The 25,289-nt window shown below is 44.9% G+C and overlaps 1 protein-coding gene across 2 annotated transcripts in view; it reads right to left on the reverse strand.

The window, feature by feature from the left end:
- Positions 1-24,976, reverse strand: part of LOC125078876 (uncharacterized) — a 172,325-nt gene extending 147,349 nt beyond the window's left edge. The window contains exon 1 of one of the 2 annotated variants that reach the window (XM_047692105.1): positions 24,828-24,976. The gene's annotated coding sequence lies outside the window, so the exon portion shown is untranslated. Of the gene's footprint in view, positions 1-8,495; positions 8,608-24,827 lie in introns of those variants that run through there. The other variant, XM_047692106.1, reaches the window with a different exon arrangement.
- Between the last annotated feature and the right edge of the window lie 313 nt (positions 24,977-25,289).

Below are 25,289 nucleotides of genomic sequence, written 5' to 3' on the forward strand. Positions count from 1 at the left end.
CGTGTAAGTTGTTAATGGTTACTACGGGGTTCAGCGTCTGGGGAAAGGTGATCGTTACCAGAAAAACGACAATGTCTGTCAGGTAATAACAAGAGCTACCATTCATGGAACACCTCCCAAGAGCCTGGCCAAGCTCCTTACATTCCCCCCACCCCGAAGTCTTCTAAAGAAGGCATGTTATTGTTCCGTTTGCACTGGGCCCCACAGCTAGCAAGCAGCAGGGACAGATTTTGACCTTCAGCAGTCCAACGAGTCTGCCAGTCTATCCTCAAATGAATAGACATCAAATGCAAAGCTTAAAATGAAGAGGGGTGGTGGAACTCTTTATGTTTTGGCGTGTCTGGGGAGGTGCTTCTCTTTACTGTAGTTTCAAATAGCTTGTGCGACTCCATGCGAGATGGGGCCGGTTCAGAGGCTGCATCTCCTCTCTCTGCATCGGAGCTAACGAGAAAGCCCACGCCCACCCCTGCGTGCCTGGCTCAGCACTGAGTCTCCTGGGCTCCAACGCGGTACTGTGACCAAATTGGCGGTGGCTTCCCCAGATCTGCTTGTTAGGAAGGAACAGGCTGCTTGTGTCTGAAATCAGCAGAAGGGAACAAGCAACGTGACTCTGGAATGGCACTTACACATTCTGTGCAAATTAGCTACAAAGTGAAGAATTTCTACAAGAAGAAACATGTCCATGTTTCTTAATCCACAGAAATATCTCCTGAGATTGTGCGTCCTTGTCCAATCAAGAAGCTCAAAGGGAAGACTCTGCTTTCACCAAAAAAGAAGGGGTGGGGGGGGATTTGTGAATCAGCGTCTGAGACCTCTGTGGGACCCTTGCTAGGCACAGTCACTGGCGCTCCAAGGGCCTCCGACTAGAGGGGGAAGGACGTTTATCATTAGAGCCTCAAGGGGGCGTTCAAGTGACAAGACTCCCTCACAGGAAAGGCCCCAACAGAGACTAAGCTGTTGGAGGAGGGCACGTACATCCTAAAGCCTCTATCCTTCCCATAATGCTCCTGATCTCAAAGCCTTCTTCTTCTTTTTTAAAGTTTTATTTATTTATTTGAGAGAGAGACAGAGAGAGACAGAGAGAGAACCAGGCTTCATGGCCAGGGGCCTGATCCTAGGACTCTGGGATCATGATGGAAGGCAGATGCTTAACCAACTGAGCCAACCAGATGTCCCTTTTCTTTCTTTCTTTCTTTCTTTCTTTCTTTCTTTCTTTCTTTCTTTCTTTCTTTCTTTTTTTTCTTTTTTTAAGGTTTTTGTTTGTTCTTTTAAAACTCCATTTTTAAGTAATCTCTACACTGAACTTGGGGCTCGAACTCACAACCTTGAGATCAAGAGTCACGTGCTCTTCCAGCTGTGCCAGCCAGGTGTCCCTTAACCATTGCCTCCTTAATGGTGGGCAGTAGCAGTAGCAAACCCTTCACTCCTCAGCAAGGCCTCAGAAGTCCTTCAGGAGCCCCTTCAGGAGACAGTCCCACTCACCAACGTCTCATTTCTTCCCCCACAGCTGCCACCAAGCACAGCAGCCTAGCCAAGCAACCATCTGTCCTGGTCACTTGTCACATGCCTGGCATGGTTGGGGCAGGGGAGGTCAGTGCCACAACGATCACATGCTGTATCCATGAGTACTTGCATTTTCCTAAGTGAACTGTGTTCTTTTCCTTCTCCAGGTCTTGGTTCAAACTACCCTCTCTGATTGAGCTGTCTTTCCCATTCCTCTAACTTCCTCTCTGTTTATAAGAATCAGCTTTAGAGTTCTGCTCGCTTGGGAAATCTTCATTGACCCTGTCCCTGAGCCCGGTTGGGGACACCAATTACCAGAAGGCTCCCGCATGTGATGATGAAGAAGTAGGACTGCGTTTCACTTTAACAAGCACACTCAAATTTATATTCCAGATGAGTGCTGTCCTCTTTAAAGAAGTTATTTAGTCCACTTGAAGAGAGCAACTGAGTTTCTGATGTTAGTAGCCCCTTCTTCAATGGCTAAGGAATACATTAAATTTCCCAGGACATCAGGCCACTAAGGGTGGCTTCACTTTTCCCACTTCTCAGAATTCTGAATGAGTCAAAAACTCAGGGCCAGGAGGTAACCTGGAGATCAGTTCAAGTCCTCTTTTTACAGATGTGGAAACTGAGGTCCAGGAAAAGTTGAGGTCATCCCAGAGATCAAGTAGGAAGTGAGGGACAGAGTTTGTGCAAGACCTCAGTTTTTCTTTAAGCCAAGGACACACTTAAGACTTTCATCTTTTTTCATCTCACACTCAGAAGAAAGATTCCTCCCACCACCTGCTCTGATTCACATTCCATGCTTTGTTTTGCTTTTTGCTTCCCAAGTTAAAGTATAATATTAGGCTGAAAATTTAAATCATAGGTGGAATATTGTAAGAGCTCCAGATGGTTTCTCCATAAGACATGTTATGTCGAGGCATGGGGCCATCCCCAATGAGCAAAAGCTAATCCCAAAGTTCCAACCAGTCTTTAGTCCAATGTTCTTTAAACATCACTTATTCACGTATCATTATTTCAATTGTTGTCAGATTTGACCACCACCTCTACTAATATTCACTTATTTCTTTTCTTTGACTCCCTTTTCTTTAACTCATTTTTTAATATCTTATTTAAATAAATAATAAATAATCCAAGAAATATGTGTTTTATAAGTTACACCATTCTCCTGGCACATAAAAGATAAATAATAACTATTAAAAGAACAAATATTCATGTGCCACTTAAAATCACTCTGCAAACTACCTCCAGCATGCATATAACATTATAGGGAATTTGCTCTTATTCTACAACACAGCTGATTCCATCCAAAGCAAACCCATTTACTGGTATTCTCCATAAGTTTCTATTCAATCTTCCGGAGGCAACTATTTTATCTGAAATGCCAGTCAGTAGTAGCAAATGCAGATCCCAACCGAAAGCTTATCTTTACGCTAATAGCTTTTCTTATCAACCGCTAGATCACTATGCTTTCCACACATTTGATCTGTCACTTTGTTTGAAATAATCCTTTACCCTAATGTTCTTCACTGACTATTAATAAATATGAACAAACAGCAAAAATAATTACCCTTTCACCTAGGAAAACACTGGTGACTACGACTTAATGGTCTACCAGTGACATACGGCTTTACCCAGCATAATGGATGCAAATGTGTAACAGGATATGGGTAAGTTATTTTCACACACGCTGTCACTTGTCACACAAATTACATGGGCTTCTTAGCTGTTTAATTCACAGATTAAAAAAAAAAAAATTCTATTCACAATACCTGCATCATTCCTAAGCTCCTGGGGAAAGCAGAACCAACCCACGAAACCACCCAAGAATAAAGACTATGGCAGCAGGACATTTTCTGTCTATACGAAAATTCTGCCATGGATGGCGGAAGGAATGTTGGTCAGAGTCATTGAACGATTCAAAAGTCTTCAGGGGCGGAGGGGGAGACCCGCGATTATGAGCTGAGCCCAGATCTGGGTGCCATGTCAGAACAGGGCCTCATGGAGCCAGCCGCGTGGTTTATGGACCGGCCAGGCCCAGAAGAGGTGAGGCGGGGAAGGGGGGGGGGGTTGTTGCTGGCACCATTCAAATGCAATGCTAAGGTCTGCTGCTTTGCATCATCAATCTACCCCAAACGGAGCCCTCAAAACAGTGCTCTCCTCACACATTCCTGAGGAGCAGTGACTGGGGACAGAAGGCCAAGCATGTCTGTGTTGGCGGAGGGGGAGGGGGAGGTGCCTGGGGCTGCAGCTCTGTGGCTGGCTTCCGCCTGGGGCTCTATTACCATTTTAGGAAACTAGCAGATGCTTTTGCAAACTGACCTGGTTTTAGTCACCGTTTTTTTGGGTTTGGTTTCTTTTTTTTTTTTTTTTTTTTGAGATTTTATTTATTTGATGGAGAGAGATCACAAGTAGGCAGAGAGGCAGGCAGAGGGGGGGGGGGAGCAGGCCCCCCGCTGAGCAGAGAGCCCAATGCAGGACTCGATCCTAGGATCCTGAGATCATGACCTGAGCCAAAGGCAGAGGCTTAACCCACTGAGCCACCCAGGTGCCCCCTAGTCACCATTCTTATACCTGAGAGCTGGTGTATTTTATATTTTGCCTCCTTAAAACAAATAATGATAATAATAATAATAATAATAATAACAACCAGTATTGATCCAGTCCTTAGCATGTACCAGGCACTGTTCTAAGCAGTTTCCATGTATGCACACATGTAGAATCATAGAAAGTTGGACCTGGGAGGACCCTCAGCTACTGTGGGGGAAGAGCCTTGGACCCATGCCAGGAGAAATGAAGTCCGGGAAATTTTGAGCAAATCCTGCCTCTCCCCACACCTCAGTTTTCTCATCCAGTAAGGTGGTCAGATGAATGAGAGGTGATGAATAGGTTTCTAAAATAATTGCCAACTCTGAGCCTCTTGACCTGTTTGGGACACTGTGTTGAGTGGGATTCTGAGCCACAATCCATTCATTAGCCATGTCCGCTACCACGGGCCCAGGAGCAGGGACTCAGCATGTCATCTGTTTGCCATCTCCAAAGAAAGCATCTCTAAGGTCCCCTCCTGCTCAAATTACTTAAATTCATAGTTCCAGCTCAACTGTGTCACCAAGTACGGTCTCCTTAAAAATTAAAAAGAGAAAGAAAGAATTTGCTTTGGGAACCTGGATACCTCATTTCTGTCATTAGAGCATGTGAGCTTTACAAGATCACAATCTCAAGCATCGCTATCTTGATGATGAAAGAAAGGTGTAAAGCACACAGCCCCATGACCAGCACACAGCTGATGTTCAATGAAGTAGATGCCACAACTGGGATTTTCCTTCTCCTCCTCCTCCTACTCCTCCTCCTCATCATCATCATCAGTCTATCAGCCCCAAACAGAATTTACAACAATTTCTGATCCATGATTTGTAATTTAAGGAACATACGCTTAAACAAAAACTGATGAGTCTAATTTTCCTTGAGAAATAAACTTGAGTGTCTTCCCAAGGAAAAAAAATCACTCAGATATTTCATTATGGAAAATTCCTCCAATACCCAAAAATAGAAAATATTATAATGAACCCCCATGTACCATCTCTAAGCTTCAAGAATTATCCATTCATGGCTACTCTTGCTTCATCTATATTCCTACCCACTCACCCCCCCTTTCAGACAACATGTATTTTTTTTTTAAGCAGACACCAGACATTTCATCTGTAAATATTTCAGTATCTATCTCTAAACAATAGAAACTGTTCATTCTTCATAATTTTAAAAGTATTTGCTAACTGAATGACGTGGCAAATGCAAGGTATAATTAGGTAATGATTGCCTCACATCTCTAATAATATTCCATAAAAGTCACTAACAAGTGTATGCATTAAAAATAATAATAATAAGGGGCAGGCTCACGAAGCCACATGGGAACTGTGGTATGCATGATTTGTTAGAGCTACACAAAGTGAGTTATTTCATTCCTCCAGATATTTATGACACCGCTAAAACACTGAATACATCAACATCAGAATTAATCATGAATAATATTTAATTAGTGCTTGACAAGGATCAATTTGGCAACCCTTTTTGTTCTTTCTCCTTCCCCCAAATAGAAAAATAGTCATAAACTAAAGTGTTTTATTTTTTCCATCTGCTTCTGGTAAAGCGCATCCCTGAATTGCAAACTTAGTTGAGATCTCCCGAACTTTCATAGACCCAGGTAATTAGACTCAGATGCTGTCCGGACTGGGATTATAAATCAAGTCTGTATATGTAAGCAGAAAATGGACTGCTCACACCAAAGTGGGTGTTGCTGTTTTTCATGGACTTGCCCGTGCAGCCGACAGGCCCCATGTCTGAGCAGAGCAGAACGATGCTTTCACGTATATCTCCCATGTCCATGGACGACCTCTTCTCTCACCTCTGCAACCCCAGAAAGCACAGATTATAAACGGAATACTTTATTTACAAAAGAAAAAAATTCTTTGGGACACTCAAGCAAACATTCTGCCCAGAGCTACGTCCGTAGGCACAAGCCAGGAGACTCAGGCACTCAGAAGGTACATGCCGTGACCTCTTTCCAACCAGACTGTAAACATCCATCCAAAGCACTCGGCGCCCCGAGGACCTTCGGTGGCACCATGTACCCTTCCCCATCAGGGAGTTGTGTTCTCCTACAGAATGATGAGGAGAACTTTCAACCCATTGTTCTGTTACAACAGTTGCATTCATTTAATTTTAGCAGAATGGCAATACTTGTTGCAGCTGAGTTAGTGTTTTAAATTGCGGAACCGAAGAATCCTGGGTTTTTTAAGATATTGGAAAGAAAGTATTAAATGGTTGTTTTTAATATGGGGTGGGGGTGGTGTCATTCTAAGAGATCCCTTTTTCTTTATCTCTGACTCATATCAAGTGGAACGAGGGTTGAAATGCCTACTGGAGACAACACACAACATCTCAGAAGACGTGGAGAACAGGAGATCGGCCACGCACGTACATCCTGTATCACAATAGGCCTGGGGGGAACAGATACGGTCATCAACTCATGAAGGAGAACACACAGGCTCATGTGGTTAGATAAGGGTCCAGGGTCACTGCGCTAATGCTGATGAGTTAGGAACCCAAACTCAGGCCTTTCTGACCCCACAAGTCCAGATCTATACCATACAAACTGATCCCCTATAAAGATCTTCCAGGGTGCCTGGGTGGCTTAGTGAGTTAAAGCCTCTGCCTTTGGCTCAGGTCATGATCCCAGGGTCCTGGGATTGAACCCGCATCAGGCTCTCTGATCAGCAGGGATCCTGCTTCCCTTCCTCTCTCTGCCTGCCTCTCTGCCTACTTGTGATCTCATCTGTCAAATAAATAAATAAAATCTTAAAAAAAAAAAAGATCTTCCAGCTTTGTAATTATAATAACTAATATTATTGAATTCCACGTGCTGCTAAGTGCTTTATATGAAACTTGTCATTTATTCTTCACCTCTGTTCCTCTTACTCCCATCTTACAGGTGAAAACAATGAGGCTTAGAAAGGAGATATGAGGTACCCACCATCACACGGGGAAGTCTCCTTGACTGCTTCACATTTTGCTACATGTACCAGAAAGACAAGCTGGGCCAGAATACTAATTATATGCCAGGGGACGACACTCTGCAGTTCTGAGTGCCCAGAGATTTGTAGATACTGCTGACGGCCTGGGCAGGTGCCCCATGCATTTTACCCTGTGTAATGGCATAAAGAATTGAGAATTCTAAGCCCTCCAACAGAGAATGTTCAACACACACACACAGTATAAGGAAACACACAAAAAATGGGTACAAACTGCAGTTGAGTGATTTTCACAAGGGGGAGGAATGGTAAGAAGGGAAATGGCCAGAGTTTATCATAAACAGCTAGGCTCGTGGAAGATATGATGGGGATAAACATTCTATCTGGTTCTACCCTCCCTGTGCCAAAATGCTGAAATTCCCTCCTCTGTAGCCTGGGAGATGAGGTCAGTGGATCTTGTTTCTGCTCCACTGACTTTTCCACACACAACCTGATAGCTTCTGGAAACAAACCAATGATTACGAGATCATTAAAGTATGTTATTTTAATTAAAGGAGGGTCCCATGTAGAAGGGGAGAGGAGAGGGGCAATAAGTCTGCTAGTGGTCAACCCAAGCACTGGGTGAGACTCACCTGGGCCTTTCTCACCATCCCGCCTTCCCAGTCTACCTCCACGTCACAGCCTGACTGGGCCCAGTTCTGCTTTTACACCCACATCAAATTGGGTCAGCCCACCTAGAACCTCACACGTGACATTTTCCAGATATGCCTTGAGAGGTGAAAAGTTAGTGCCTTAAAGCAGTAATCACCACAAGAGCTAAGAGAGAGGCTTGAAATTCAATAGGGCTTTGAAAAAGGAAAGAAAAAAGAAAGTCTAGACTGCCAAAAAAAATAAATTGGCATTGTTGTAAAATTGTGTTGCACAGCGAGAATACAAATATTATTCATGTTAAGGAAAGGGCTGACCCAAGAGGTGATTTATAGGCACTTCAAATGCAGTACAGGAAGTAAACGGGAAAATTAGGGTGCAAGGTCACCGAGTAAGCAAGAGTCAACTTCAGGGTAAAGTTAAAAACTTTCGGAAGAGAGCACACAGTTCAGCTTGCCATATAAATTAAGATCTGTCCTCACTTTAAAGAAACGGAGAAAACTGAATATGAGAAAGGCTGCGTTACTAAAGGCGTTTTCTTCCCCACATGCAAGAAAACCGGAATACTTGTTAGAGGGTGAGAAATGCCAAAGGGATACTTCATAAAGAAACAGAGGGGAGGCTGATGCAATCCCAGAACCGACTCTCTTGTGGTCAGTAATGTAAACAAACGGCACCACACGTGAAAGGGCTCAGGAGGCACTGTCCTGAGCGAGACCGAGGAATCCAAACCGAGCCTTGTTTTCAGGGACGTGTTGCTTCATTTTTTTCTCTAAAACAGTCTAAATGGATCTGGATGGCTCCTAAACTTACCAATGGCCAAGGAGTGACAACAGAAAGCAGAAAGGGGTTTCAGCTGGGGAGCTGACTCTGCTCTCTCCAGTCTTCTTGCTCTCTGGCCATTCTGTTTCAAATACAGCGAGCATTAAACGCCGTCTTGTTTTGTTTCTTCTTTTATTTATTTATTTTTTTAAAGAGATTGTGAATGTTTCCCAAAGAACCACTAGAGGGCAGAGCTTTGTGATGTTCGGAAATGACTAACCGCGAAGCCCGCCAAGACCTCCGAAGGGCCCTTATTCCCCTGGGAGAAGGAAACCCGGCGGTGGCAGCGGGGAGCTCAAAACCGCCTGACACCGAGTCGCCCAGAAGGGGGCGCTCCAAGTGAAAGGGACCAAGACGGAGCAACGGCTCAGCCAGCCAGCCAGCCAGCTTCGTCCTTGTCTCCTAAACCGCACGCTCCACTCCCGCACCTGAGGCTACTTTCACTGTAGTCCTTCCCTTGACCAAGCCCCTGATGTTCATCTTACTATGATTTCATCGGCATAGGAAATCCTGGGTGAGGGGGTCTGGCTGGCTCAGTCGGTGGAGCATGAGACACTTGGTCTCGGGGTAGTGAGTTCAAGCCCCACAACTGGCAGCAAGCCTACGTAAGAAAAAATAATAATAATAATAATAATAATATTGAGTGAGAAGAGGCGGCAAATCAACTCTGGGCCCAAAGCATCCCTTATTTTCAGCCCCCTCTGAAAACTCTCCGTCTTCTGTTGGGCTGTTAGCCTGCAGCAACCAGAGTCAAAGATGAAGGGAGCACCCTTAGAGCTGCTGTGATGCAGAGAAAAGGAGCCAGGAGAAATTCTTGGAGCAACCCTGAATCAGTCGTTGGCTGACTGGAGCCCACTGAGGGCTTCCACAAAACCCAGTCTCTTTGGCCTCTGAGAGGCTTTCTCAAGCTGGAAGACAAGAGAATGTCTTTGTGGGACCCTAAGTCCCTTTGCAGCCCCTGTCACAGGTCGGAGGACCCGAACACAAGGGCTCAAGCGAATTACATCCCATCACCCACTTCTGCAGGAAGGGTCCTCACTAACCCATGTCTGGTGTGGCTAACAGACAGAAATCTGATCTCAGCCAAGGATGTGGGAAGAGGCAATGGGAATTTTCTCTTATTTGCAAACTTTGAGTTAGAGACCCATTAATAATTATTGCCATTATGAAAGCAGGTACCTGGGCAACTTGCTGTGTTAGTAAAGATACTCCCAAGGAAAGAGCATGGTTTTTAAGAGTACCCCAGGGCTCTGGAATGATCAGTGAATTCCAGTAGTAATTCAGAGTGGGCTCTTTGCTTGCTAGCCATTACCCCTCACCCCACCTCCAACAGACAGAAAGAGAGAGAACTCTCCGAGCTTTCCATCTGAGATGAACATGCCTTGAAATTTCTCCAGGGCTGACTCATCTGTGTACTCCCTGTATGTCCCTGGGCAAATCAGAGGGACTATCAAAAATCTACCTTCCGGGGCGCCTGGGTGGCTCAGTGGGTTAAAGCCTCTGCTTTCGGCTCAGGTCATGATCCCAGGGTCCTGGGATCGAGCCCCACATCGGGCTCTCTGCTTGGCGGGGAGCCTGCTTCCTCCTCTCTCTCTCTCTCTGCCTCCTTGTGATCTCTGTCTGTCAAAAAAAAAAATCTACCTTCCTAGGAAGGTTGTAAAGACCAAATGACAAAATACATGGAGAAGATGACTTAAAAATTCACAAGTACAATCATAACGATCCCCCCCCCCCCACTGCACACATACAAGCTGCCCCCAATGACAAGCCATGCCATAGGGTATTTTGTTAAGGCACAGCCCAGTGAGGGAACTGAAATAAGCCTTTTGTAAAGTAATATGTGTTATTCATCCTAGTCTAACTGAAATCTGGGTTTAATGACTAACGACCACATCATGACCAAGCTCCAAACCATACACCATTTCCCTCTTTGTGGACTCCAACAGGCATTAACACCAAACCTGGTCCACCGCTCGCTGGTTTTTATGGCTGTTTGCTGTTGCTGTTTTAAGCCAAGTTCTCTCCTGGGATTTGCCAAGACGGAGGAAAGCCCCGGCAGGCCCCTCTGTTAGTGGTTGCGGATCTCGGGTTCGCTCCTGGAGGCTGAGAGCACGCCCCGTGGAGAGGACATCTGTGGGTGAGGCCACGCCAGGGCCAGGAAGGTGGAGAAGAGAATTACCACAGCGGCTAGCTCTGGCCAAGCCAACCATCAGTGCTCAGGTGTGATACCAAACACAGAGCAGAACGGGTCTTCAGAAACAGCCCAGCATACTACTAGGTTTCTTTACGAAGGTTTTCCACTACTAGGTTTTCTACTACTACTACTACTTTTTTACTACTAGGTTTTCTTTCCCTCCAGGGCCATCCTTATAATAACCCAGGCAGTGGTTTCTGTAAAAAGCCGGATTAGATCATCGTGCCTGGCCTTTTAGAAGTTTCCACAACAGATGGAGGGACACAGCTTTAGACGAAAGCCTGAAAGCCCGGCTCACATCCGTCTACATTCATTATTGGCCCTGTTCTCCGAAATGCTATATGTTATCTGGAGCTTGTTTGTTTTTATCTGTCAGAGTGGTTTATTGTTAGGGAAATGTGGTGTCAGCTGTCTCTTCCCCACCATCAAAGCCGCTTCATTAAAGTTAATAGTGTTTGACTTGCAGAGATCTCTTACCAAGGTAACCCAAGAAAGCCCCTGCTGGCTGTTATTTTTCCGGCAGTAAAGGCACCAAATGGATGCAGTAACTGCATTAATCTTTTAGGAAGGAGAAATTTAAAAAAAAAAAAAAAAAAGCCTACCGCATGACTGTCTAGTAGCTGCTTAATAAATGTGCCTTGAATTCATGAGGCTAGTGTCACCCTTTGGTTCGGGACAGGGCTCAGAACCAAATGGCCAATGATCCTGACTGCCGCTCACGGCTCCGTGGCCTGGGGCTTGTCACTTCCCCAGACTGAACTTCAATTTATTAATCTCAGAATTAAGAGGGCTAGATTATAAGGGCGCTTTTTCTTTAAACCGGGGAACCCTCTGGACAAAAGTAATCTTGCAACGAAGCCTGAAGTATAGAGCAGATAAAAGCAAACTTTTTCTAGCTAAAAGGAGAGAGACCAGAAGTCCCACCTTCTCAGCGTATCTCCCTCCCTTCCTCACCGCCTCTGTCTACACCCACCCTCATCCCTTCCCCAGGGGTCCTGGGCAACCTCTGAAGGCCGCCACCCCCACCCCGGACTTCCTGGAACAGCATCTTGAAATCTACTAGCCTAGAAGGAATCATCTTTAAGGTCTTATCTGCTTGGAGTCTGGTTCTGTGATTAAGGAACTGGAGTCAAACCCCATGAGGACAGTTTCTAATTAATGTAATAACTCCATGAACGTCTCTGCTCAGTGATGCACAACATTGAACGTTTGGGTTTGGCGTTGTTTTCTGTTTATCTTCTAATCTCTGCTTTCTATTGTGTCCTGTCAAATTGCCCTTCACCATTGGAGTAGTGGGTCTCAAGCAAGCTCTGTCATCTCCTGGGTCACTGTCACTTAGCGCTTGTTCAGTCTCAAATGTCGGTGTGACTCAATTTAAATCTCATCACCTCCCTCCCCTGCAGGGCGGTCTTCAGCAACCTTCCTCACCCAGCAGGCTGCTCTTCGGGGCCAGAAAACCAGCAAGAGAGTCAAACCCAACAGCCCTGCCCCATAGCGTGCACCTGACCACAATCAACTCAGGCATCCTTGCCACCTCACCTAGCACACGACCAGGCTGCCTGGCGGCCAGCCCTGAAGCCTCATGCCGTCCGTCTCTGGTCGTCTCCTCTGCTGAGCAGGCCAGGGGACAAGTCTGCAAGGCTGCTGCTACCCAAGCGGGTGTCCAACGGGTCATCTAAAGCCAATTTTCCCTTCTTGCAAGCAAAAGGGAATTTCTCCCCTCAATTTGTTGAAGGAATTACCCCCAGCCTCTGCCGCTCCCTCATAGAAAAGGGGGGAAATGATGATCACTCTTGCTCCAAAAGGCTACAGCCAACAAGACTCTCCCCTCTCTTCCTTCCCCCAGAACCTCCATGAAAGGCCTTCGGGATGAGAGAAGGCTTGAGTCAATGACGAGAGGTAGGACGATGTAGCAGGCTGCCCCCACAGTAGGGTGGAAGGTAAGGGATGCAGAAAGGAAGGAGAAGGGGGCACGTTATCATTGACTTTCCTTAAAATGTTGCATCTGTGACCATGCTTCTAGTACCACAGACAGAAATCCCACCAAATATCCTGTACACATGTACGACTAGGATATCTACCAGACTCTATCTCTATTTATACATGTGGTTCAGACTTGGATGGGTACCAGCACAGCGCACCTGCGGAAAACTCTGAAGAATCCCAAACCACACATTTACTTTTATTTTTTTTGGCCCAGGTCTCTGAGGGAGAGAATAAAACAAGAGCAACGAGAACCCTTCCTTCTTTTTTTCCTTCCTTCCTTCCTTCTCCCCTCGCTCCCTCCCTCCATCCCTCTGTCTCTCCGTCCCTCCTTCCGTCCATCCTTCAGCTCCATCCTTCAGTAAGGAGCCTTTCCTTACACCAGGCACTTGCTTGAGGCCATGGCAAATAAAACATGTCCCCTGCCTGGCCATGGTTACTCAAAACCACAGAAACAATTCCACTTGTATAACACTTCAGCTTTACTTTTCCAGAAGCTTTTACACCCAATAGTTCACTAGGATCCTCACAATAATGGTTAAGGTAGATATAATCACTGTTTACAACAGAGAAAATAGAAATACAGCAAAGTTAAGGGACTTGTCCACTCTCATAGCTAGTTAAGTGCCTCTGACTTCTGGTCCCTGGCTCTTTCTTTTTGACCAAACTGTACCCAATGTATCCTGATTTCCTTACAACCGCCATTACAATGACTGTACATTCCAGATTTTCCAGGATCCTTTCTATTTTAAATATTCTGTTCCTTTGTCTTCCAAATTGGACTTGTCAGACTGCTTGAATCAGTTCTGAAAATACAGTCACTTATATCAATTTTAGGTTTGAAAAATATTGCCATTGTGGGCTCTTTTTTTCCTATAAACATTCTGAAGTGAGATTTAGGCTTTACAGCATTAAGATCATGCAAGAGTCACAGTTTTTCCATCAAGTCATCCTTTGGTGTAGAAAATTATTTCAATACACACATTATTTAAGCTATTCTGAAAACTACTCTGACATTCTTTTTATTAATCTTTTTCCTGTTTCAAATCCTTCCATCGGGCATTGCTGTCAAGCTTCTGAAGGGTCCCATATGCACACTTCCAGTGCAGAAATGTGTTCTTTTTTGGTTCACTGGAATCTTTCAGAATGTCTGGCACTGAAACAGATTGGCTTTAATTAAAAGGCTATGATTTCTGTGAATTCCCATTAAGTTAGTGAAAGAAATCTGCATTTAAAAAATATAGTTAACACATTAAGCACACTTGTACTGAAAAATGGTTCATGTTTAAAAAACTACTTAAGCAGATGAAACTAAACTGTCTGTAATAAAAATGTGCTCATTTTTAGTAAAATCCTTCACTTCTGAAGAGAGGGGTTAGTTTAGTACATATGTGCCCAATTAGCCATAAAAACTCAACTAGACATGAACCATGCAAACCACCAGTCCGCCTGTTGATGTTAAAACATAGATCCCATTAACAGGAATGTAATTTAAATGGTTAAAAAGTGATAAAGTACACAAGTATAATCTGATAGGGTTTGAAATATGATACTGCTGGACACCGATGACAAACCAGTTTTGAATTATGACTCCAGCGAAGTCTGAAACGGCTCAAGCATGTTAATTAGTGACCCACAAATTCTAGAACTGCATTATGTTCTGTTATATATTTCTATTCGGTCACACCTCTTTACCCACCGGCAAAAGCATATCCCCTCATAGTCAGAAAGGAGAGCCAGATGAAGCTTTGTGAATTCTAGGTGCTGGATAACCTAGGAACCCCTGACATAACTTTCCCTCATTCAACTTACTTATCTTGCAAATGTGATCCAACGCAAGACAGTTTCTCAAGGAACAATATTCCAGAGGACCCGTGAAGTGCAGAGGAGTTCACCAGTTACTGGGAAAATGCGGGAAGAGCAACCAATATGGTCACTTCTTTCCACATGAGCGAGCCCCGAGCTGTGTAAGGGACACTCCCACATCGGCATGGGAAAGCCCGAGAGGAGCAAAAACTGGGAGGAAGCGATCTGAATCATCTGTTATAGCTTTATTAGAGATAAATGTGAGCTGATGCGCCTTACTTTTTATTATAAAATAGCACCCTGTCCATTTATGGGATACGCTTGAGCCCGTCAAGAAGATCCTGATGGCTCACCACTGAGCTGGTGGCCTTGCTTTGAGATTACCGCCCTGCGTGCTTATAATATTAAAGGCAGGATCTGGATTTCTTAGATAACCATTTATAAGAAAAATCAAATAGATTATTTTGGCAGGCAAACTAAACTCCCATCATCTCATTTGACGGTCTCATCTTTTTAAATGGCCACAAAATTGCACTTGACCGCTGCAATTCCAGTTCTCTCCAGTTATCTTCCATCCTTAGAATCAGCTCCTCAGGCCTAGTCCAAACCCTGTTTGCTCAGGTTCAGCAAATTCCCTCTGCTGTCACATTCATTGGAAAAGAGAAACATATTGTAACACCATTCTCCACATACCATGCCACGATCCCATATTAAGCAAATGGCTAGGAATAGTACATACGCCCTACCAGAGGACCTGAGCTCTGTCAAAATGACCAAATGAGGGGCTGAATAATGCGTTCTAGCTGGTGTCCCTAAAATAACTAGTTTGGAGGAGAAGGAGGAAATCAGCATGTGAGGCCTGGCAAATCAATCTATGAACCATGGGGTATGAAGACCTCCATTCAAAGTTCACCAAATGTTACTGTGGCTTTACATCAGTAATTAGACTGAAATTCAAGAAAGAGACACTGTCATTGCCGCCATCCTAACCAAGCTCAGATTCATGTCTCCATTCCATTTTCTGCTGCACCTCTTCTGAGCAACATTATATCTTGCCTGGACTGTTGCAGTAGCCTCTCATCTTTACACTGCTGAAAAGTTAATCTTCCAAAAGTCCAGCTCCAATAAAATGGCTCCCCTGATCACAAAACTTGTATCATTGGTTACCATTGCCTGTCCGCAGAATTCAGGTCACAGTCCTTAGCCTAGGGTTTGAGGCACTCTCCTCTCTCTGATGTCCCTTCCCACTTCATTCCCGGCAGTCTGCAAGGCCCAATCCTCTCTGTACAGACTGCATTTGCTCCTGCAGCTCCCTCACCTAGGGTACTATCCCCTGCCTTCATTCCATCTCCTCATCATCACCCCAAGGAGTCGAAATCCTTCCCATGGGTAAAGCTTAGAAGAGAGGAATTCCATCTTTGCTATAAAAAGTGCAAAGAGCAGTGCCTGGCTTAAAAGCACTCATTAAACATTTTCTGTTATTGTTGTGGTTACCGCTGCCCCTGTGAGTGTGCCATGAAGTCCTTAATCTTTACAGATGGACTAACCCCTTGCTCCTATGGGATATTTAACTGTAGCTCTCTTATGATGTGCCTAATTACTTCTTATTGACTCCTATAGTTATTTAGCTATACATTTCATCTCCCCTTAGGGACTGTGAGTTTCTAAAACAGATCCAATTTCATTCACTTTTGTATCTTCCATGTCAGAATACAAGGCCCTACACGCAAATCTTTGAAGAAAAATGTTACATATCATGCCAAGCCACAAGGGGGCACGATTGAGCCACTGTAACAGTGGAATCCTCCTAGAGTTACTAATAAATTAGGTTTTAGAATTGAAAGGTTTTTTTTCTCTTGAAGGTCTATTTGTAAATCTGTTTAAATTTATTTGCATTATGTATGATTACAAATCTATTCATGTTGACATGGAAAGATAGCTGTGATATAGTGAATTTTAAAAAGGAATAAGCAAAATAGAATGTCTATGATCTAATTTTTGTATAACATCTAATCTTAAATACACGTGAGAGAAATAAAAGTCTGGAAGAATATCCACCAAAATGTTAACAGCGGTCATCTCTGGGAAGCGGGGGAGGAATAGAGAATGGGAGTATGGAGGTTTTATTTTCTATTCTGAACCTTTTGGGTTTTTTAAAATAAACAATACATATTAAATTTTATAATCATTAAAATAAAGCCATTTCCTTTAAGAAATCTTCAAGCAAAGCGTTTATTTTATTTCTCTCTGTTACCTCACCTCCAGCCCCATGTTTGATGTATTTAAAAGTAAATATTTTAGGAATTTTCTGATGAATTAAAGCAAAGAATCCCAAATTCTCTTGGCACATGGGGCCCTTAGTGTCTCAGTAATTTTTTTATGGCACCCCTTGAATGAAAGAAATACTTAACAGTTCCATTTCTTAAGTGTCAAAATCCAAACAACTTACCAAGTATTTATGTCCTAACAATTTCGTGGCCATTTGAAAGAATAATACACATAAATTGAAAAAATGTATTTTTATTTCATCCTTAAATGGCCATAATTACTTATTAATGGACAATGTACCCCTCTTGGGCACCATACAACTTCTTAAACTTTGGAACCAGATTGGACACTGGCACTCTCATCCCCTACTCCACACTGATTTTCATTAGGTACTCAGTTTTTAGCACAGCTTACAACCACCTAACATCCATCTTCACAAAGATAGGGCACTATCTTGGAAGGAATGCAGTGCGACCTAATGTTGAAACTATGAGCACCTTGAACTCATAGTTCTTGGGCATCCCACAACCACCCAGTATAGTTGTGTGTCCCCTAAAAATTTAATTTATCTCACGGTATCCATGCGTGTTTACTCCAGCGCCCCTGGGCGCCATGGCACACATTTTGGGAACCAATAAATTCAAACGATAAAACTGATTCCCTGTAAGGTTGGCAAAGGAGGAGAAACTCATTAAACTAGACTTGAAGTTATTCCAAACTAATAACTCAATCAATACAATTTTTGTTTTCTCTAAACTGAAGTCTTCGGGGAAGGAGAAAAGGATGGTGTGGGAAGCTGGGCTGAGCGCTGGATTCTGGTGGTTTCTCTACATCCCTGTTTCACCAAATTCCTCTGCCCATGATTCTCCTACTCAAAACTAAGAACTACAGCAATCTCCAAAGCAGCATATTCCTGGGAAACACCCAAATTCTTTTCTGTGGTGTCTAGGATCTCCAACCAACCTACTCACTTTTCCGCCCCTCCACCCCAAAGTCTGAGGGTTTACAAAGATGTAGGAGAGCACAGCAGGCCCCACAGCACAAAGATGTAGGAGAGCAGAGAGAGACTCAACTGCTAACTGAGTTGGCCCTCATCATTCCCTGGTGAGCTCCTGGGACCAAGCCCCTCACTCCCCCCAACAAGTATAGAACTATTGCTATCCAAATCCACTTGAAGTCTAGATTAAGGAGTATTTTTCCCTAAAGTTTAATGAGCTCAGTCTCACATCTTGATTTAATGTGATGGCTTGTGATTTTCTATTATCAATTAGGTAATTGATAATAGAATACGTTAGAACACTATTCTAATAGAATACTAATCTAATAGAATACTAAAACAAACTCAAAAGGCATCTCCAACTTGTGGGGAGGGAAGTTCCATGCAGAGACTGCTTAAAGAAGTCCCTGGAGATCACAGAGAAGTGGAAACAACACAAAGGTCCAAATGAACAGACAAGTGTGGTCTATCGAGCCATACAATGGTGTCTTATCCAGCCTTAAAAAGAGACGACTGCCTTCGGCTCAGGTCATGATCCTGGGAGTCCCAGAATCGAGTCCCGCATCGGGCTCCCAGCTCCATGGGGAGTCTGCTTCTCTCTCTGACCTTCTCCTCGCTCATGCTCTCTCTCACTGTCTCTCTCTCAAATAAATAAATAAAATCTTTAAAATAAAAAATAAAAAAAAAAAAGAAAGGAAATTCTGACCCATGCTACAATATGGATGAACCTGGAAGACATTATGCTAAGTGAAGAAAGCTAGTCACAAAAGGACAAATACTGTGTGATTCTACTTAAATGAGGTCCCTAGAGTGGTCAAATTCACAGAGAGAAAAGAGAATAGAGGTCACCAGGAGCCAGTGGGGAGTGAGGAGTGCAGAGTTATTGTTTAGTGGATACGGGGTTTCGGTTTGGGAAGATGAAAAAGTTCTGGAGAATGGTTAAACAACAGGGTCAATGTATTTAAGGCCACTGAATTGTACACTTAAAAATTAAAATGATAAATTTTAGGTTAGGTATATAATTTGATTTTTTAAAAAATCACAGTGATGGCTTTCTGCTAAGGGAAGACTGATTTAACTGGAATGGTGTCCTTCAATGTCACTTGAACAGCTTGTAGCAGATCTAGAGATAAGTCCATTTGGAGGACCTGGTGTTAAATCCACAAAGGATGTTTCAAAAGCCAAAGGCCTATTCCAAAGGAAACAATGTCTAAAGGAGAACGGTAGCAGCATGGAGAATAGAAAAGAGCTTCCACCTCCTCCCGGCCTTTTTCCTAAGAAAATTCCAATTTCCTCCACAGTTTCCAACCCTTCAGACACAAGTGTGAAATCCTCACTCCTTTCCCTCTCAAAATCGATAATGCACTTCCCCAATGCTGCAAATCCTAGGTTTGACAAAATAGGCCCTAGAAGGACTGCTTGAAGAGACGGGCAAATGCAAACCCACCCGGGTACTAGAACACAGTGTCCTGGGAGTAAGGCTTCCTGCGAGACGTTTCCTTGTTATCACGTAGGACTGATGTTGCTAAAGGTCTAAGGCTTGAAGTTTGGGGTGGAGGAGAAGGGGTCTCTGGGGATAACCTGGGAAATTCTGGAGGATACCTTCTCTCTAAAGGCTCAGAGGAGTCCTGTAAGACAGAAATTTGAATTCTGCAAATCCTCACCCATTGATCATTTTTAAAATATGCCTAGCTCCTCCCCCTCTTGATTTCTCTATTTTATAAGTAGCATCCAATCTCAAATCTTTAGTCTTTTTTATTTCTCCTTTCATCAACACATTCCATTAGTCATCAAACTCTAAATTCAGCTCTAACAATATCTCTTTTTTTCCCCTTTTTTCCCCTGTCCCCAGCCATCATACTAGTTTATGTCCTTATAACTATCTCAGTAGCCTCCTCCCTAGTCTTCCTATCTGTTTTCTTCCATCTTTACAGCCTGCGTCGGAAGAATGTTCCAGATCACTGTGCTGAGCATGTCACAACTATGCCTAAAAAACTTCAGTGGCTCCCCTTTACCCACTGGATAAAAAAGACCAGACCCCTTAGTCTGGCATGTGAGATTCTTTGTGGTTCTCACTCCAAACTGCCCTCCTAGCCATGTCTCCCACCACAGGGAAACTAACCCTACAGTCAAGTCAAAAATTCTCCATTCCCTGAATGGATCTCAAGGTTTCCCATCACACCCCGTCCTCCCTTGCCACCAGCCACTTGCTCATCCTCAATCAGTTTTGAACCCCCTCCTTTTCTCCTTGTCTTTAAAAAAAAAAAAAATGATTTATTTATTTAACCTGGGAGCGGGGAGCACTCGAGAGTAGGGGGAGGAGCAGAGGGACAAGGAGAGAGAGAATCTCAAGAAACTCCCTGCTGAGTACAGAGCCTGACTCGGGGCTTGACCTTACAACCCTGAGATCATGACCTGAACCAAAACCAAGAGTCCTACGCTCAACCAACCGAGCCACCCACGCATGCCTCTCCTTGTCTTCCTCTATCTTTGAAGTCTGGCTTAAATGCGGGGACTTTGTGAAATCATTGATCTTTTCTTTGAATTCTCCCAGACACTTCAACAGTAGGAATCTCATAGTTCATAATATACTCAGCTTGGCTTAGTGTCCTAAGTTTCAAAATAGTCAACCGTAAGTTGACCCTTGAACAACACAGGGGTTAAGGGTACCGACCCCCTGCACAGTCGAAAATCCATATAAGCTTTACTAGTCTATAAACACATATTTTGTATGGTACATGTATTATATACTGTGTTCTTACATTAAAACAAGCTAGAGAAAACATTATTAAGAAAATCATCAGCGGGGGCAGCGGGGTGGCTCAGTTGGTTGAGCCTCCACCTCTTGGTTTCAGCTCAGGTAGTGATCTCGGGGTTGTGGGAGCAAACCCCAGGCCAGGCTCCACACTCAGCACAGAGTCTGCTTGGGTGTTCTCGCTCCCTCTGCCCCTCCCCTCCATGCACTTGCGAGCATGCATGCTCTCTACCTCTCTCTCACTCACTCAAAAAAATAAATCTTTAAAAGAAATCTTAAGGAAGAGAAAATACATTTACAGTACTGTACCATATTTATTTTTAAAAATCCACATTTAAGTTAACCCACACAGTTCAAACCTGTATAGTTCAAAAGTCAACTACATATTAAAGTATTCCATATTGGAGGACCACAAACAAGTTTGAATATAAAACTGTGCTATCATCTCTTACTTTCCCCAAATGCTTAACGTGATGCTTTATACATAAAAAACATTTAATGTCTGTTGAATAATATTTAACACACATCATCAAATTCCTAAACCTCAATTATATCCTTAAGCCAGTGATCTTGCTCTTTTTTCTTTCTTACATCACAGACGTTTTTCCTAATGAAATCTTAGATGGAATCCCAATATATGTCTCACGGGAAGATTTTATATGTGTTCTATATACAGAGTAAAGCACATATAAGTGGCATCTCACTTTATGTACATTTATTTTAAGTTAAAATTTATAGCATTTCCTATTATTAAGTGAGCTATGAGAATAGCAGGCTGTTTCGATGAATATAAAATGTGAAGTAGAGGGTTACGAGTAGTGATTTGCACTCGGCCATTTCCACGGCCAGCTTATTTCTGGGTTTTGATTGGTTTCACATGATTCAGAAAATCCTGACTCACATCACTAAGTCACAGTGAGCAACTTCATGTGAGTGGACATCGGCAGGGTAACGCATTCTATTTTTTTAAAGCTCAGATACAACCTGCTAGATCTGTGACACATTAAGAAAGCCATACACAGCAATTAAGAACCCAGAGTCTGGGCGCCTGGGTGGCTCAGTGGTTTAAGCCGCTGCCTTCGGCTCAGGTCATGATCTCAGGGTCCTGGGATCGAGTCCCGCATCGGGCTCTCTGCTCAGCAGGGAGCCTGCTTCCCTCTCTCTCTCTCTGCCTGCCTCTCCATCTACTTGTGATCTCTCTCTGTCAAATAAATAAATAAAATCTTTAAAAAAAAAAAAAAAGAACCCAGAGTCTGCTCCCAACCCTGGCTCCCCTCTGTTTAACAATGCAGACCTTAAGCAAGTTATTGGGCCTCAGTTTCTGCATCTGAAAACTGGAAATAATAATGGTTCTTCCCTCATAAGGCTATACAAGAGCAAGATAGTGTTGGACAAATGTATGCCCCAATAGTCTTCAGTGTGTTAAAATGTGGTATAGAATACACTGAGGTGTGCAGTTTTAATGTTTTATTATATACTCAATCGTTATTAAAACATTTATATGTGTAACGCATAAAGAATAGCAGTATAAGGGAACTTGTGTTCCCAACTGGCAATTACTGTTGAAATGCCCAGTGCACCCCTCCCTGATCCCGTTCCCTGTCCTCCCCTATGAGGGAACAGACCTTTGCCATACTTTATTTTTAATTTTTGTTTAGCACTTACCCTATTACTATGTGCCAGGTTCTGTCCAAAGTGCCTTCCAAAATGTCCACCTCTCACCCTCCCCACAGCCCCATGAAGTGGACAGCATTCTCGTTGGCAATCTACAGATGCAGAGCGTGGGGCACAAGGAACTGTGACAGCATGCTCCCAGGCAGTTTGTACATGGAGCTGCCAGCATTTGAACCCACGCAGTGGGCCTCCAGAGTCCCTGTTCTCCCACACACCCAGGCTTGACACACAGTGTTAAGGGCACTCTCACACTCCCTCCATGAACAGACACTGACTTAACACCCACCATGTGCCAGGCACTGGACTAGGCACTGCAGAGTTTAAGGAAAAGCTTCTTCCTCTCCGGCACCTGACAGTTCCCAGAACACTGGTTCCTTCCACAGGTGCTGACTCCAGCTCTCTCACAGGCCCAGGCAGCCTAGAAGCGCCCTCGAGCTGTGTGTGGCCTTGAGGACAGGCGAGCAGGCCCAGCCACTTCACCTTGGTGTTGGCCAGGGTGGGTCTCGACAACAATCAATCCCCAAGGAATCACGGGAAATTCCAAACTTTCTGCCCCCACTCCCGGCCTCTTCCTCATCAAGGCTTCCTCTGAGATGTGAACCACGTAGGACTGCGCAGGAATCCACAGCCTCTGCCAGCAAGCAGGCCAGTTACGGCCTCGTGGCCCAGCCCACAAGGAAAGGCCTCAACTTTAGCGCATGTCACTCCCCTAATTATTCTCTGTGCCTGGAGTCCAACAATAACAGAGCGTTTTTCACAAGCAGCTCCCACCATGAACCTTGCAGCCTCATGCATGCAGCCCAGCACTGAGAAGTGCTAAAGGGTCGGGGGTTCGCACGGCCAACAGTCCCAGGCCTCTGGGGGAGAATCCCGGGCACTTTCTAGTCCAAAATCTGCCCCCAGAATAACTGCCTGAGGCCCCAGCTGCCTCCAGGGCCTACTTCCTGGGGCTGACCTGGGTCACAGTGGGTGGGGCCCTAAGAAGGCCCAGCAGATCTGAAAGCAGCTGCACCAGAGCCACTAAGAGAAAGAAGCAAGGGGTGGGGGACAGGATACTAAAGAAAGATCTTTCCTCCAGGGTCACATTCAGCGAGTGCTCCCGAGGCTATAATCGTATCCCGAAGATTGGCTTTTCAGTAAAGTTACTTACTCAATACCAGCCCTGAGATACTGGGATTGGAGGTACGGTTCTAGGATATAACGGCAAAAGTCCCCTACGTTATTGAGGTGGGGGAGGGACAGCAGTAATCAAACTAATAATTTCGGACCGTGATTAGTGCTTTGAAGAAAATAAAATATCTTTGTCCCATGGGGGTGGACAGGGAAATGAATATGAACTAAGATCTAAAGGAGGAGGTAGCAAAGCAAAGGCAAGGGAAAAGCATTCCAGGCAGAGAGAACAGAAGTGCAAGACCCTGAGGCCTCTGATTAAACGCTGATTAGGGGTTTAAAAAAATGTTTGATGAAAAACTAGTGCTCTCAAAATTCTAGTACAGGGTAGAGTTATTTCCTTAAGAGCATAAAGATCAAAGTGCCGTGTTGGAAAGAAATTTGTCCTTGGCTTTAAATGAAGATGCAAAAAGAATGTCTGTGAATATATATTTACATTTATATGTCTCACAAGGATCTTTTTAAAAAGCCTTTCATGTCCTTTATCCTTTAAACTTTTGTAATATAGGTTGAAAGCATGATACAATCTTTCTCTTCCAGCTCAAGCACTGAAAGATCTTTCTCCTAGAACTAATGAGGACATCCGTTCTGTCCGGATGTAATTTACCTCCCTTGTTCCAGATTTTGAAATAAGAATACCACGTACCCCTAATTGCAACTATGTAAAAAAAAAAAAAAAATGTGTGTGCACAAGGATTAAGATGATGGGAGACTAGGAAGGGGTGGCGGTTGTTTTTCAATATTCCTTTGTTATTATTAAAACTGGGGGGAAAAGATACATTGTGCCTAACTGTGCAATTTTCTTGTCTTCAATGTGAATAAATGTGTTTTTAACTGCTGTTTATGTCCCATTTCCAACATCACCGCCACTGACAACCTCTCCCAGCTACAAATAAAGTTGAGACGTGCAAGAGGTTTTTACAAACCCTCGTACAGTGACTGCGTCGGCTCACGTACAATCCCTGTGCATCCGTGGACGGAACTTCTTGGGGATCCTTCGGGATCCCGTATTTCCCCCCAGGCCCTTATTAAAACCAGGTGCGCGGGAGGAGGGCGTTTTGCACAGAAAAGGCTTCGCTTGGCCCAAAGCTCCCCCTTCCGGTGTGTTTTCTAGAAGGGATTCGAGAGCTGAGCAAAGAGAAAGCTGGCAACTCCTGCGGGGCGGACAAACCGGGCGTGTGGTCGAGACGGACCCGCGCGCGGCCTGGCTGCGCCAGGGCCAAGTGTGCAGGGGCACCAAGTGAGCCGGGGACACGGACACTGCGCCCCCGCCGCCGGGAGTGTGGTCGGCGCGCGGGGGAAGCCCCAGAACCACAGCTCGGCCCGCGGGGGCCGAGAAGAGCGGGAGGGCGGCAGCGGGGCCACCGCAGATCGGAGCGTGAGAGCCGGGCGCGCGGAGAGGCCGGCCGAGCCCCCGACCCGCGGAGCTCGGCCGCCGTCTGCTGCCGGAACTCGCGCGGATCGCGCGGCGCTTACCGTCGACTGGCCGGTGGCGCTCACGTGTCCAGGGTCCCGGCCGGGCGCGCGGGGTGGGGCGAGGTGGCGCGGGACGGGGCGGCCGGCGCGCTGGGAGCTGGGGTCGCCGCACTCGGGGCAACGCGGCGCGGGGTGCCTGCGGGCCTCTCTGCCCGCGACCTTTGACCGGCGGTCGGGCCTGGGAGGACAACACCGCGCCCCCTCCTGAGCGGGCAGGGAAACTCCTGAGAGAGCTTGGGAAACCTTGGTCCTGCTGGGCCGGGATCCCCACTTGGGGCCCAGCCTCTGGGATGACGGCGTTGGTTACTTGTGGGGGTCAGAGATTTGAGTGCGGGCGCTTTCATCAGACCCTAGAGCTATTCAAAGTGGAGACCGCGGGACGAGAAAAAAGGAGCATTATTGGGTTACAAACGGTTAAGGGGCAGAGAACAGGGAACGGCCTGTAAGAGCAGCCACTTACTA

This window comes from Lutra lutra, chromosome 10 (assembly GCF_902655055.1).
Source record: "Lutra lutra chromosome 10, mLutLut1.2, whole genome shotgun sequence".
Lineage (NCBI taxonomy): Eukaryota > Metazoa > Chordata > Mammalia > Carnivora > Mustelidae > Lutra > Lutra lutra.